Genomic DNA, 12,648 nt, shown 5'->3' with positions numbered 1-12,648 from the left:
TTCTAATAGAAAAACAAAGAGCACACGACGTCACGTGGAGAGGTGGGGCAACAAGACCCTCCACCGTGCAATCTTCTCCTTATTCGTTTATCTATTTATTCCTGCATCTGTTCGTGTGCTTCATGCTTTACTTTGACTATCCTAATCAAAAGAGGCACAGACATCAGCAGCTCTTCCCTCACACTCGTTCGGACCGACTGATTTCAGCGCATGCGCAGGACTCCGTGCTGCTTGAGCGTCTTGCTGTAAACAGATGAGTCACTCACTGCAGAGTCCCAGGCGGTGATGGGGTCAGCGAGGGAGGGGCGAATCATCCTGCTGTCACCCGCACGGTCTGCCGAGTAGAAGAGACGGGCGTCGCGTTGCCAAGGGGGCCAGGTCTCCAATCAGTGCGAGACAGCAGCCCCGAGGCGCGCTATTCTCTGTTGGCACAAGTTGCTCTCGGGTTGGTATCATCTTTGGAAAAATCGCCACCATAAAATAAATCTACTTAGCCAAGCATAATTCATTGCAGTCTTCTGCGCTTATTACTTTTAAAACCTTTTGTGCATGTTGTCTGTCTCTTTGCGCCACTTTTAAAAAAGATGTGGAAAAACTAGCACGAGAAATGCCTGGAATAGGTTTCTTGATTATTTTGTAACGTGAGGGTTTAAAAGATATCTTAATTTACAAAATTAATTTCAGAAACAGAGCCGCTGTCGTCAGATCAGATCGTTACTAAAGACATCATTAATAGGAATATAGAATTTGTTGAAAAAGAAACAAGCCTGAAACGGTAATCTGGAAATATATGAGTTTAGTTTGAAATCAAGTGAATTTTGTGGACAAATGTTATGAAGTGTGCGAATAAATCAAAGCAAATTGATTAGCATTGTGGGTTAACGCTGTTACTCGCGGATGCGGCGTCTTGAGTTCGAATTATGCGATGTACACCGTCGCCCGTGTTATTTTACCGTCCGGGCATTCTGTTACTGATATCACATCCCCAAACAGGATGCTCGTGACTTTAACTGGCGATTCTAAATGTTGTCTGTGTGAGTGGGAGGGCGGCGTGTCCGAGACGAGCGGTCAGATGGGCGGGTGTTCTCTCTCCGGGATCTGAAGCTGTGCTTGACAAGCTCTTGGTCCCCGGGATCTTGAATCTGATAAAAGGAAACGGAAAATGCTATGCTATAAATTTGTCGGCGATTATCAAAAACAGCGCCATGACCTCTCCTTACTAAGTGTGGCATAGCGGTTAGGAATTGGGTTCAAATCCTGCCGACACTGTATGACTGTTAGTAAGTCATTTCAACTGTTCGTTCTCCAACTAAAAAAAAAATAAATATAACCAATAGTATATCCGATATTGTAAGTCGCTAAAGGCGTCAGACAGATAATAAGTAAAATACAATACAATAGGCCTACAATACATGCAATACAATAATTACGTCGATTTTCTTCTGCGTCATTAAATGCGACCCAGGGACTCCATTGACAAAGTGAGTCGGGGAATTATTTAAAAATCATATATCATGACGTATTCCATATTGATTAACATATGCATGTAAGAATGTCACTGATTTCTGTACATATGACATTATTGACCCCAATGGATCCAAAAAATATGTTTATTATTGTTTGCTTTGCAGATCGTTTTATGAAAGTCCACTGGATGGGCGCCTTATAAAATTGGTTTAAAAAACTGGTTGTCTCTATAAACCTCCTTATAAAGAAAAATGTTGCATCCATCCATAATACCACCCACGTAATCAAAACGCCAAAGGCAAGAGTCTATGCTTCTTCTATAATACGAGAAAGTGCAATACTGAACGATCGTTTCGGATTATCAAACTGCACAAAACCAGTAAGCTGTCACGAATGTTTCTAAAATATAACAGGGCACATGGCTTAACCAGGTTTCAGCGTGTGTGCCACTATGCTCTGCAGACGGCGATCGACGCTGTTACACGTTAACAATGGGAATGGCAATAACTTTTACGATTAGCCCACGTGTTCTCCTTTATCTATCAATCAATCCATCCATTCATCCTCTTTCGTAAACTGTTTATAAACGATAGGGACGCGGGGCAGGTGGACCCTAATTCTGCACTCATTAGACGCAAGGCACGAACCCGACTGGACAGGGCTGTAGTCCATCGAAGGGCGAACACACAGTTACTAACTAAACCAACAAGGCATAAGAAACAATCCTAAGTGGAACGCCAGAACATCACATGGCTCATTACTTCAAACTACTGACATGTGAACACCTTGAGGTCGGTAGAAAGCAACGTGTACTTCAAGACTGAAATTACACACGTCACTGCAATAACACCGAGTAACTTCACAGGAAGCGCCTCAGTGGGGAACCCTATGATATATTGCAAGTATGTTTCTTCTATAAGCTTCTCCACCTGTAGCATTAATTACACACTTCGAACGCGGTCAATCTATCCATCCATTTTCTACATCACTTATCCAATTCAGAGTCGGTATCAGGCACTGCGACATTTCCTCAAAGAGAAGCCTAGTGACATCTGTCTCCTTGTTCCACTGAAGTAAAATTAAAGTCTAATATAACTCTAAAAAAAAACAGTTTCTTGTGAAATTATATAACCACGAAAAATCTTCCAGCGAGATAAAGGACGCAATTATGTTGTCCTTAACGGAAATGAGGGTCATAAAGAAATAAAGCTGGAGCGTTATTTGTGCACATCCGGTCATAAATGCTACTTGACATTTTCTGGATCTGCATTTTCTGAGAGCGCACGAGTTTATACCAGCAGCAAAAGGTTGGGAAAGGAAAGAACCTGCACGACTACAACTCAAGGCACATGGACCTGCGTAAACATGCATTCTCTTGGACTCTGAGAAGGACTTGAGCTTAACATGGGGAAGTCACTTTCAGCCACAAACATGTTGCAGATGACAATTTGTGAACTATCAGAGATGAAGCAGTTAAGAACGAATAGGGAAAAAAGAAAGAAAACTCCAAAAAAGCACGAATACAGTGCACTTGGGTGCAAAGTCAGAATCAAGACGCATTGTGAAGATAAATTAACAAAAATGTTCGTGCTTAAAATATAAAAGAACGCTATTATAATCTTTATTATTCATGATTCCTAACCAAACAAAATCTCTTTAGAAAAAGACGAGTTGAATATATTAACATTTTAAAGTTTAATAGGAATAAAATGCTAAAGCAGGGGCGTAAGTTTGATTACAGATGTGTCAAATCATCACAGTACTGCCGATTAAACATTATCCTCTAGAATATTTATAAAGAAGGAGCTAACAAACTGCAGGGAGCATGTCCAGCCTTCGGTGGAAACGGTGACTATAATGCGGAGTGGAGCAAAGCCCTGCTGTGGCGCCCACTCAATCTTTCTTATCACCGCCCGTGGCCCTTATAAGCAAGCTGCTGGGCCCATGTCCTTCTCATTCTCTACGTATAAGTACAACCAGGACCTTTGGTTCACACCCACCCTGAGTTGGGTGCAGAAAGCAACATTTTTTGCCAGTCAAAGCAAAGCAGAACTCCGCCGGTGATGGAGACTAATCGGGCTTCTGTATGTGAAGCGTCTTCTTCATGGCCTTTGACTTTAGATACGCTCAAAAATAACGGTGCTTAAAATGGCACTTTGTTGGATCGTGTGGTTCCTCATGGAAACATTGCATGACGAAGAACCTTTTTTTTCGGCAAGACTTGTTTGTTCTTTTTGCTTTGAAAAGGTTCTTAATATGTGAACTAAACAGAAATCTTTAATGTACAGCAGACCGTCTATCAAGAAACCCCGATGTCATTTTCTAATCCACTTAATAGGAAATCGCGAAGTTAGCCTGCCTGTTGCAGCTGTTAAAATCATGAATACGTTGGTATTTCACAAATCTGTTATCATCTATTCATGGTAATTTCTCGATTTAAATAAATAAAAGTTCTTTGCTCAAACCTTCATGTGGATGATTCTTTTGGGGACCAAAATGGTTCCCAAATGGTATCGCTATGAAGAACCAATTTGACACCTTTATTTTTAGGAGTGTACTTATCGATGAACGCGGATTTATTTATTTATTTATTATTTTTGATGATGACCTTTACATTTTACAGTTATGTGTTTAGAGTAAAACAAACTAAAGTCCGGACAAACGACCTACATAAATATCCGTGTAGCGAGGTGACACATATATTTTATACTATCCATATTCTTATTGCTCAGATAACATATTATTAGAAGCACCAACGTTATATTTAGGTCACACCATTAGAAAATGTCATAAATTCCAAACTAACCCTATTTGCTTCTTAAAATCTCGACTTGGCATTATTTTGTATAAACTAAATGAAGATGTGTCGACTGACTATTCCGAGTTAAATTGTCTTTCATTCAGAATGGAGTCAGGACGGGACAGTCCATCAAAGAATAAATTCACGTACAAGTGGTCAATTTAAAGTCATCAAATAACTTATTCAGCATATATTTGAAAGACACACGTAACAATAAAATGGTAACAATAATGAAAAACGACAAAAGCGGAGGAAGCATATATTCCGCGGGCCACTACTTGGAGGTAACTTGAAGGTCTCACCCAGAACACTAGTATGTTCACGAGGCAGCCTCGCTGTTCCTCCGACATGAATAATTTGTCGAAAAAAATCGAATTCAAGGAAAACTGCTAAAGAATCCATGTTAATATTCCCCTTTGATCTGATAGTAGGCCTAGTTAACTGATCTGAAAGTATAGCATGCGGTTTCATGGGCTTACGTTCACTTAGCTACCAGTGCCCGTGTGGTATTTGAATGTTATCCCTGTGCTCCAGTGGCCTCTAACATCCCAAAGACATGCGCGTTAGAATGGTGAACGCTCAAAGTTCGCCTCATTGCTGTGTGAGTTAGTGGGGCCTCCTATGGACTGGCATCCCGTCCAGTGCTTTTGCTCCCTACATTCTTGTCATACAATAAAAATGGCCCTAAATAGATACACGAATGAAATCTTGCAAAACTTTTGTCGAGAACATGCTCCAAAGTACAAAATTGTTACGACTGTTTTTTTATTCTAAAATATTTCAGAAATATTATTCTTAAAGAGTATAAATGGCATCACTATTAGGTAGCAACTTCCACGATCAGCCTGTTTACATATCTATGATTATTGTAAGTACATGTTATGTTTGTGACATAATGGTAATGGCTTTGGATTTGGACATCAAACCCTGCGGTTGCAGGTTGAAATCCCGCAACTGACCTGTGTGACCATGAGCATGTCATTTCACCTGTCTATGTTTCAACTGAAAAACAAAAAGTAACATGACGACGTGGATAACAGCATCAGTCACATATAGCAAGTAATATAACAACTACAGAAAGTAGGTATGTGTTACTAATAATGTGAGTCTCCATCTTGGCAATCTGAATCTAATTAAAGAGTGAGGAAAATTCTAATAACTGACATTTTGCTTTAAATTACGATATACTCGAGAAACGGCACAGCTCTATGATTTCCAAAAGGATGATTAGCCTTTGTCCGGACAGTCCTGGTGTCCCAGTAACGAGTTTAAAGACTTGCACGATTTTCGTTCTTCAGACACATTGTTATTTTTTTCACATCTGACATGATAACTGGCTGGCTGCGTTCGATGGAGAGTAATGCGTTCATTTTTAGCACCTTCAGCACGAACGCAGTGGCACGCACAGCGATTTTTATGATGACAGATCACATTTACGTGGGTGATCCATCGGCCTCTCAGTTTGACTCAGTTTTAGCGATCTCCACTAAGAACAGACTCAAAGCGCTTACCCGAGGTTCCAGCTAGGTTTTAACTCCTACACCATTTAGTAAAAGAAACACACAAATGAGGTTAAACACACTGGAAAATCTCTTATTTCAGATTGCTTGATATTGTCACTTTAAAAATACACCAGGCAAACGATCTAATTTCATATGCCGGTCTGTACTGAGCCTTAGGGAAAACCCGGGGCTTAGGGTCAGGCAGCGAGGCTAATAGTTATCTGCGGAAGGCATAATAGACAGACAGATATACTGTATACTTTATTGATCCCGATGGCCGTCGGTGACAGACACATCGTGACAGAGGCCACACGGTACATTTAGGACGGTCCGTATCTGGTAGAGTGCAGACTTTAATTCCATGCAGATATAGTTGCTGTGTGTTTTATTGTAATAGCAGGCTCCTCACCCGGGCACACCAAGGCTCAGTTTCTGCGTCTCTTAATTCGGCCGGACGGACGGACAGACATGAATGGCATAATGAAAAAAATGTACACATTTTAAAATAAAGGAGTCACCATGGTTCTTTACAGTGACGCCATACGAAAACCATCTATCCATTATCCAACCCGCTATATCCTAACTACAGGGTCATGGGGGTCAGCTGGAGCCAATCCCAGCCAACACATGGCGTCAGCCCACGGCAGGGCACACACGCACACCCACTAGGGACAATTTAGGATTGCCATTGCACCTAAACTGCATGTCTTTGGACTGTGGGAGGAAACCAGAGCACCCGGAGGAAACCCTTGCAGACACGGGTAGAACATGCAAACTCCACTACCGAGAGGCAGCAGCGCTACAGCCGCGCCACCTACTAGAACCATTTAGATTCCCAAAAGAACCATATGAAGGTTCTGGAGAGAACCATCGTACATTTGTTTACATTGGTAACATGCTCCATAAATAACCGGATGATAACAGATTTGTGAAATACCAGTGCGTCCCTGACTTTAAAATGAGTCCCGCTGCATACAATAACGCATGAGTTCAGGTTTTTTTTTATCTGTTAGTATGCTACAGGTAAGTAGACTATACTTTACATTAACGATTTTTGTTTTGTTTGAAGATGGGGACTTTTTCATAGCTCAAAGAAGCAATGTCATATTCAAAGAACTCTTCACAGAACGACATGGTTTTTGTCAAGCAATGGTTCTACAACGAAACGCACACCCTAATAAAGAGCAGATAAACCGTTACTTTTAAGTGTGTTGAACAGGGTTGTATGATTAAATAGATAGATAGATAGATAGATAGATAGATAGATAGATAGATAGATAGATAGATAGATAGATAGATAGCATATCCCAGCGGTCCCAGAGAGATTCCCGATCACATTGGCACGGGCATTTTACACAAACCATTCCTGGACAGGACAACAAGTCATTGCAGCCACATCAACGCCCAAGGCCACATTTGCCAACAGAGGTCCAATGCACAATCTCCAAATAGCCTAACCTATTCGTTTTTGTATGTGTGAGGAAAATACAGTATATTTGTAAGGGGCGTATTACAAATTCGCATCTGTTCGAAGTGAGACTCTGATCTCAGGGGCAACGCCGTGGCCGTCTAGACGGCGAACAAAAGAATAAACGTTCCGGATCTCTGCGACACAACAAACGACTCCCAAGGCTGCATCCACCGACTCGCGTCTTCTCAAAAGCCTTTATTTATTTCTTCTTTTAATTACTTCTATAGTTAAATTAAAGAGCAATCAGAGAGTGCTCGGAAATAGGTACCTTTACCTCATAACTCTTATTATGTAGTTCATTTTTCTATTCTTCGCATTCAAAAGAGAAGCCTCATTTACTGCACGTGATGTTCTATGATAGCTACAAGAAATAATCCTATATTACCGTATTTATTCTGTCGCGGATGACACATACTGATCAACTGGATTGCCTTGTATCCCTGGACACAACAAGGCGAATTTACAGTAACACCAATTCAGAAGCCTTCTGGGTGAGAGTTTACAACCTTGCTCCCGGAGGAAATGCCGTGCTTTTTTCATGCCGCCTGTAACTCAAACTTGATAGTATAAGGGAGCAAATGTACTTAGAGTAACTGCTATGAAGCCAAGTGGGGACAGCTGTCTTTAACGTCTGCAAGTTTTGTTCCCATCATTTAGACCCTTAATGTATCCGTCTTGTCTTTCTTTAATGGTTAAGCTATGAAACAGTTAAACACCCCGCCCAACCCCTCACCCCACGGCTCTATTGGATTTAACACAGAACAAGCAAGTGAAATTCTTATTACAATTTCTTCCCGGAAATTATATGATCCAGCAATGAAGAAAATGGGCACCAGTTAATAGCCAGCGCGCATCCCGAACTGAGCGCAACTGTAAGTATAAACAAACAATGGACCCGCTTCCCCGTTCTCCAAGAAGCTGGCAGAGCGCTGGAGCTGAGCTCCTTTGTAAATTTTAAGAGCTAATTAAATCCAGAGCCCTATCTCCTCCTCCACAGCAGCAGTGACGCACGAAGCGGCTGCAGAGAGTGAGTCACCGGCCTCGCGGGAGCGTAAACACTCCTGGAGCACTCTAAATATAAATCTGCGCGCCTCACTCTGAATACCTAAGCAGCCTGCATGGTCGCTTTCCATTCGGCCCCGCTTTCTAGCCACGAGGCCATTTCTCATTGGACTTACATGCCGGCACCTGAGCGCGAGTTTGCTTTTTTATTTATTTGTGCCTTTATTTCTTTTTCTTCTTCTTTCACACTTTTACGCACTTCTCACGGGAGTTCGATAGCTGGAGCGAAACACAGTGAAGGACCGCCAATTTGGAACGAGGGGGAGAAGTGAAAGTTAAGATGATCCAAAGCATCGGGGATCTCCCCCATTCCCTCACTTACTATAACTCCACCTCCCCCTTTCATCTCCCTATCCGATCGGTTTTCCACGTGTGTTTTTCTACTAGAGAGAGAGGATGTGTGTGTGAGAGGGAGAGCAAAGTCGCAGAATCATCAATCCTGGCAAGCTCTCTGCTGTAATGGAGATGTGGCGCCACCGCTAAAGCCACACACACATACACACACATCTTAGCTTCACCCATGAAGCCCAAAGTGCATCCGAATCAAATATCCGTGACAATTAAATAACAGCATCAACAATGCCACAAATGAAGCCCCAACCCCTCAGTACCTCTTTTTTCACCAGTCCCATCTAGAAAACTGCAATACATTCACTTTACACCAAAAGGATAATTATATTTGTATATAATAATAGTATAGTTCTAGTACACAGAATTTGCTTTGAGATGTATTCTGTTTTACCAATATTAGATTTCTGTTGTGAATTGTCTTAAAAATCAACCTGTATGCGAACTTACCACAAAATAGGCTGCATTAGCACTTGAGTAGACTACAGTAGATATCTGTGCATCTGTCCAGTCTAATTCAAGTCAGAATCATCTGAGCAAATCACAGCAGCACTTGGCCCAGTAGGGAGCAGCTCTGGATGGTGCAGCAGTCCATTACACTCCCCCACTTATTCATACAGAGCTGATGTAAAGCTATCAGTTATTGTAACATACACAGCTTTGGAGGTAAAATGGAGAAGAAAAAAAGAAAGAAAGAAAGAAAGAAAGAAAGAAAGATAAGTCAAGCAGGAGACAATGACCAGCAGGGCTTTGAACTGACTATTCTGTGCTGCCATTATTCCACATAGACAATGCTGGCTCAGGCTCTAGGGCAATGCAACCAAATAGTTCATAAATACTGTAACTAATGGCATATGAACTTATAAGAACATAAGAAATTTAACAAGTGAGAGGAGACCATTCAGTCCGTCAGGCCCATTCATTTAGCTAATAGCTAAGGTGTCCTAATATCTCACTTAGATACTTTGTAAAGGTTGTGAAGATTACTGTTTCAAATACAAATCTCAGTAGTTTGTTCCAGATTGCCACAATTCTTTGCATAAAGAAATACTTCCTGGCTTCAGTCCTATATGCACTTCCTCTTAATTTCCAATTTATGAGGAATTGCTCAAAAAGTTAAACATCAGAAGAGCTGCAGTAACATAACCTTTCTATCACAAATGAGGGAAAATCTTTCCTAATTATACAGCAGATCAAATATTCAATGAGCATTAATGCTTTTTTCTTTCTTTTTTCTATTGCATGTTCTTGTATTATCCTGGTTGTCTTTGCCTCTCAATAGAAAATGGAAATCAATTTTATACTTAAAAGGGACTTAGTTTTCACGTTGACTGTTCCTGAGTTTCATGAACCTGCATCATAACATTATCAACCAATCTGCTTTAAACTTAATCTCTATGCACAAATTAATACCATTTTAAATCCTTAAATAATAGTCCAAGTAAGATGCTTACTTTAGAAATGTAAAAGAGAATAGACTGTTTCTTCAAACCATGGACAACTTTGAAACCTTGACCCTTTACATGAAAGATAAATGAATATTTTCATTATGATGCCAGAAACTAAATTTAAAGCTGATTGGTTAAATATACAGTAAATAACCGTCTTGCAATATTAACTTTGATGTTGTTCACACAACAAAAGAAACAAGTGAATCATTTAAGCTTAGCTAAACATTGGCCTGCTAGGGCAGAAAAATGTCAAAGCTCTTGTCCAAGTATTTAACTTGACATAGCAAATTAACTAAAGGAAGAAAGGCACACAGTGAAAAGTGTTGAGAGATCAATTACTAGCCAAGATGAGGCATTTCTCTAAAACTCATATCTTTACTATCATTTGCCTATGTAAACACTCATCCAATTGTATCTGCCAGTCTTAACATCACTTGCTTACCACTTAAAACTTGTTTCTCGCTTTGTGCCTAAGATGGGTGTAAAATGATCAGAGATGACCTAGGTGTGAGAGCAGACAGACAGATCATTGTGATCTTTATGGGATCAGTCAGTCAGAAAGTTCAAAGCAAGATGTAGGCCATCAGACTCTAAGTTGTGTGACTAAGTGGGCCAAGTGTTCAGGAGGAAAGGGATTAAATGCACTGTTTTTTGCGCACTGTCAAATAAGAATAGATCAACCTGTTTTGACATTCACCAAAGATGACCTGGAATTACTTTAGAATGAACCTGATCAAACCCTCACAGAAGTGGTGGCCAAAATGAAAGCAGTGGATTGTGGAAGTTTTTAATATTTAGAAAACATATGGGATTAAATCACTTAGAGATTTGTACATAGATAACATCTTTGCATTCTACAAACAATTACACTCCACATTTAACTTTCCATCAACACATTTCTTCCACTCCAAATCAGAAACTTTGCTAAACAAAATTTGCCCAATTTACATCTAATCCCACCTACTTCAATTCTGGAAACAATATTGATCATTCTTAAGGACTCATACAGTATTTCTGTTATATATAATAACGTTATAGTCAATCCAGAGTACAGTGGGAAAAGGATATCTCACTGAACAGAAAAACAGTAGAAGGCAGCCACATATAGAATTCACTCCAGCTCCACATGTGCAAATCATACAATAATTCAACGTAAAATCTTTGATTGAGCACACCTGTCTCATTTAAAATTGTACAAAATGTTCCAACCAATGACCATTGCAATTGAGCTCCAGATTCATTGGGCCACATGTTTTGGGTGTGTACCAAATTAACCTCATTCTGCACCAAAATCTTTAAATGCCTTTCAGACAGCCGTGGTGTCGCAGTCTCTCCTAATCCATTAACAGCTGTGTTTGGTGGACTCCAAGGTGGGCTTAAAGTGGAGAAGGACAAACAAACTGTAATTGCTTTTACTTCACTATTGGCACAAAGACTTGTCTTGCTCCACTGGAAGAATCCTAACCCAACTCTTTTAAATCAGTGACTTTTTAATCAGAGTATACACCTCAGACTGGTGTATACCCTCCGGACACCATCCGTCATCTCATCAGTAGTGACGTTGTCAGGCATGCATACAACCACGTGGGGGCCATACAAAATACTGAGTATGATTCTGAGATGTTGCAATGAAATTTCAGCAAAATGGACTAGCCTACTACATCATTTTTACACTTTGATTTTTGGGGTGTCTTTTAATTCAGCCCTCTGTAGGTTGAAATTTTCATTTCCATCAAATGATGTGGCATCCTTTCATTCCTAACACATTGCCCAGTCCATATGCGTATAGATATCCAGCATGATTTTTTTTCCATTGAGATCTGATGTGTGTTCAAAGTGTTCCTTTAATTTTTTTGATCAGTTTGTAATAAAGCATTTTAAAAAGAAAGTTTAATCAGAGTTATGTGTATGGTGTGTCTAGCTGGAATCCATTCTTGTACAGAAAGCACAATATGAAAATAGATATATCTCTCTATATATATAAAAATCCATTGCCTCTCTATCTGTCTGTCCGCTTTTGACGAGAGAACTACATAATGGATTTAGATCAGGCTTTTTTCTATAATTTGCTTGAACATTCTGGTTGATTTTTCAACTTCTCTCATTGCACTAACTATCATAGTTCACTTGTGGTACCGTTTTATTTGCGCAATTATAAAAGAGACGGGGCGGGCCCTCCTCATTCACCTGCCAGCCTCGGGTGTATTCCTTACCTCCGTTTAGCTAGTGAATGAGAGAACTACTTAATGGATTTAAATCGGGTTTTTTCTATAATTTGCTTGAACATTCTGGTTGATTTAACGACTTCTCCCATCTTGCTAAGAATCATAGTTCGCTTGCAGGAGTCATATATTTGCGCTAATCCAAGACAGAGGCTGCGGGCCGAGGGGAATGGGGAAGTGTGATGTCAGGAGTGGGGAGCAGAGCAGGGCCCTCCTCACTGTTCTTTTTCACTAATATGCAGGCAGACCCGCGGGTCACGGCTAGTAGTATATATATTAAAAATAGAGAAAAATCATTTTCGTTTACACAGGCCAACTTTCAACC

At 40.3% G+C, this 12,648-nt stretch overlaps 1 long non-coding RNA gene across 1 annotated transcript in view; it reads right to left on the bottom strand.

Moving 5' to 3' along the window:
* LOC120525253 overlaps positions 1-7,771 on the bottom strand; it is a 9,024-nt gene extending 1,253 nt beyond the window's left edge. The window contains exon 1 of the long non-coding RNA XR_005632916.1: positions 7,626-7,771. This is a non-coding gene — a long non-coding RNA (uncharacterized LOC120525253). The remainder of the gene's footprint in view (positions 1-7,625) is intronic.
* Between the last annotated feature and the right edge of the window lie 4,877 nt (positions 7,772-12,648).

Source organism: Polypterus senegalus, chromosome 3 (assembly GCF_016835505.1).
Source record: "Polypterus senegalus isolate Bchr_013 chromosome 3, ASM1683550v1, whole genome shotgun sequence".
Classification (NCBI taxonomy): Eukaryota; Metazoa; Chordata; class Cladistia; order Polypteriformes; family Polypteridae; genus Polypterus; species Polypterus senegalus.
The sequence above is the reverse complement of the archived record's forward strand: the minus strand, read 5'-3'. Positions and strand labels throughout refer to the sequence as shown.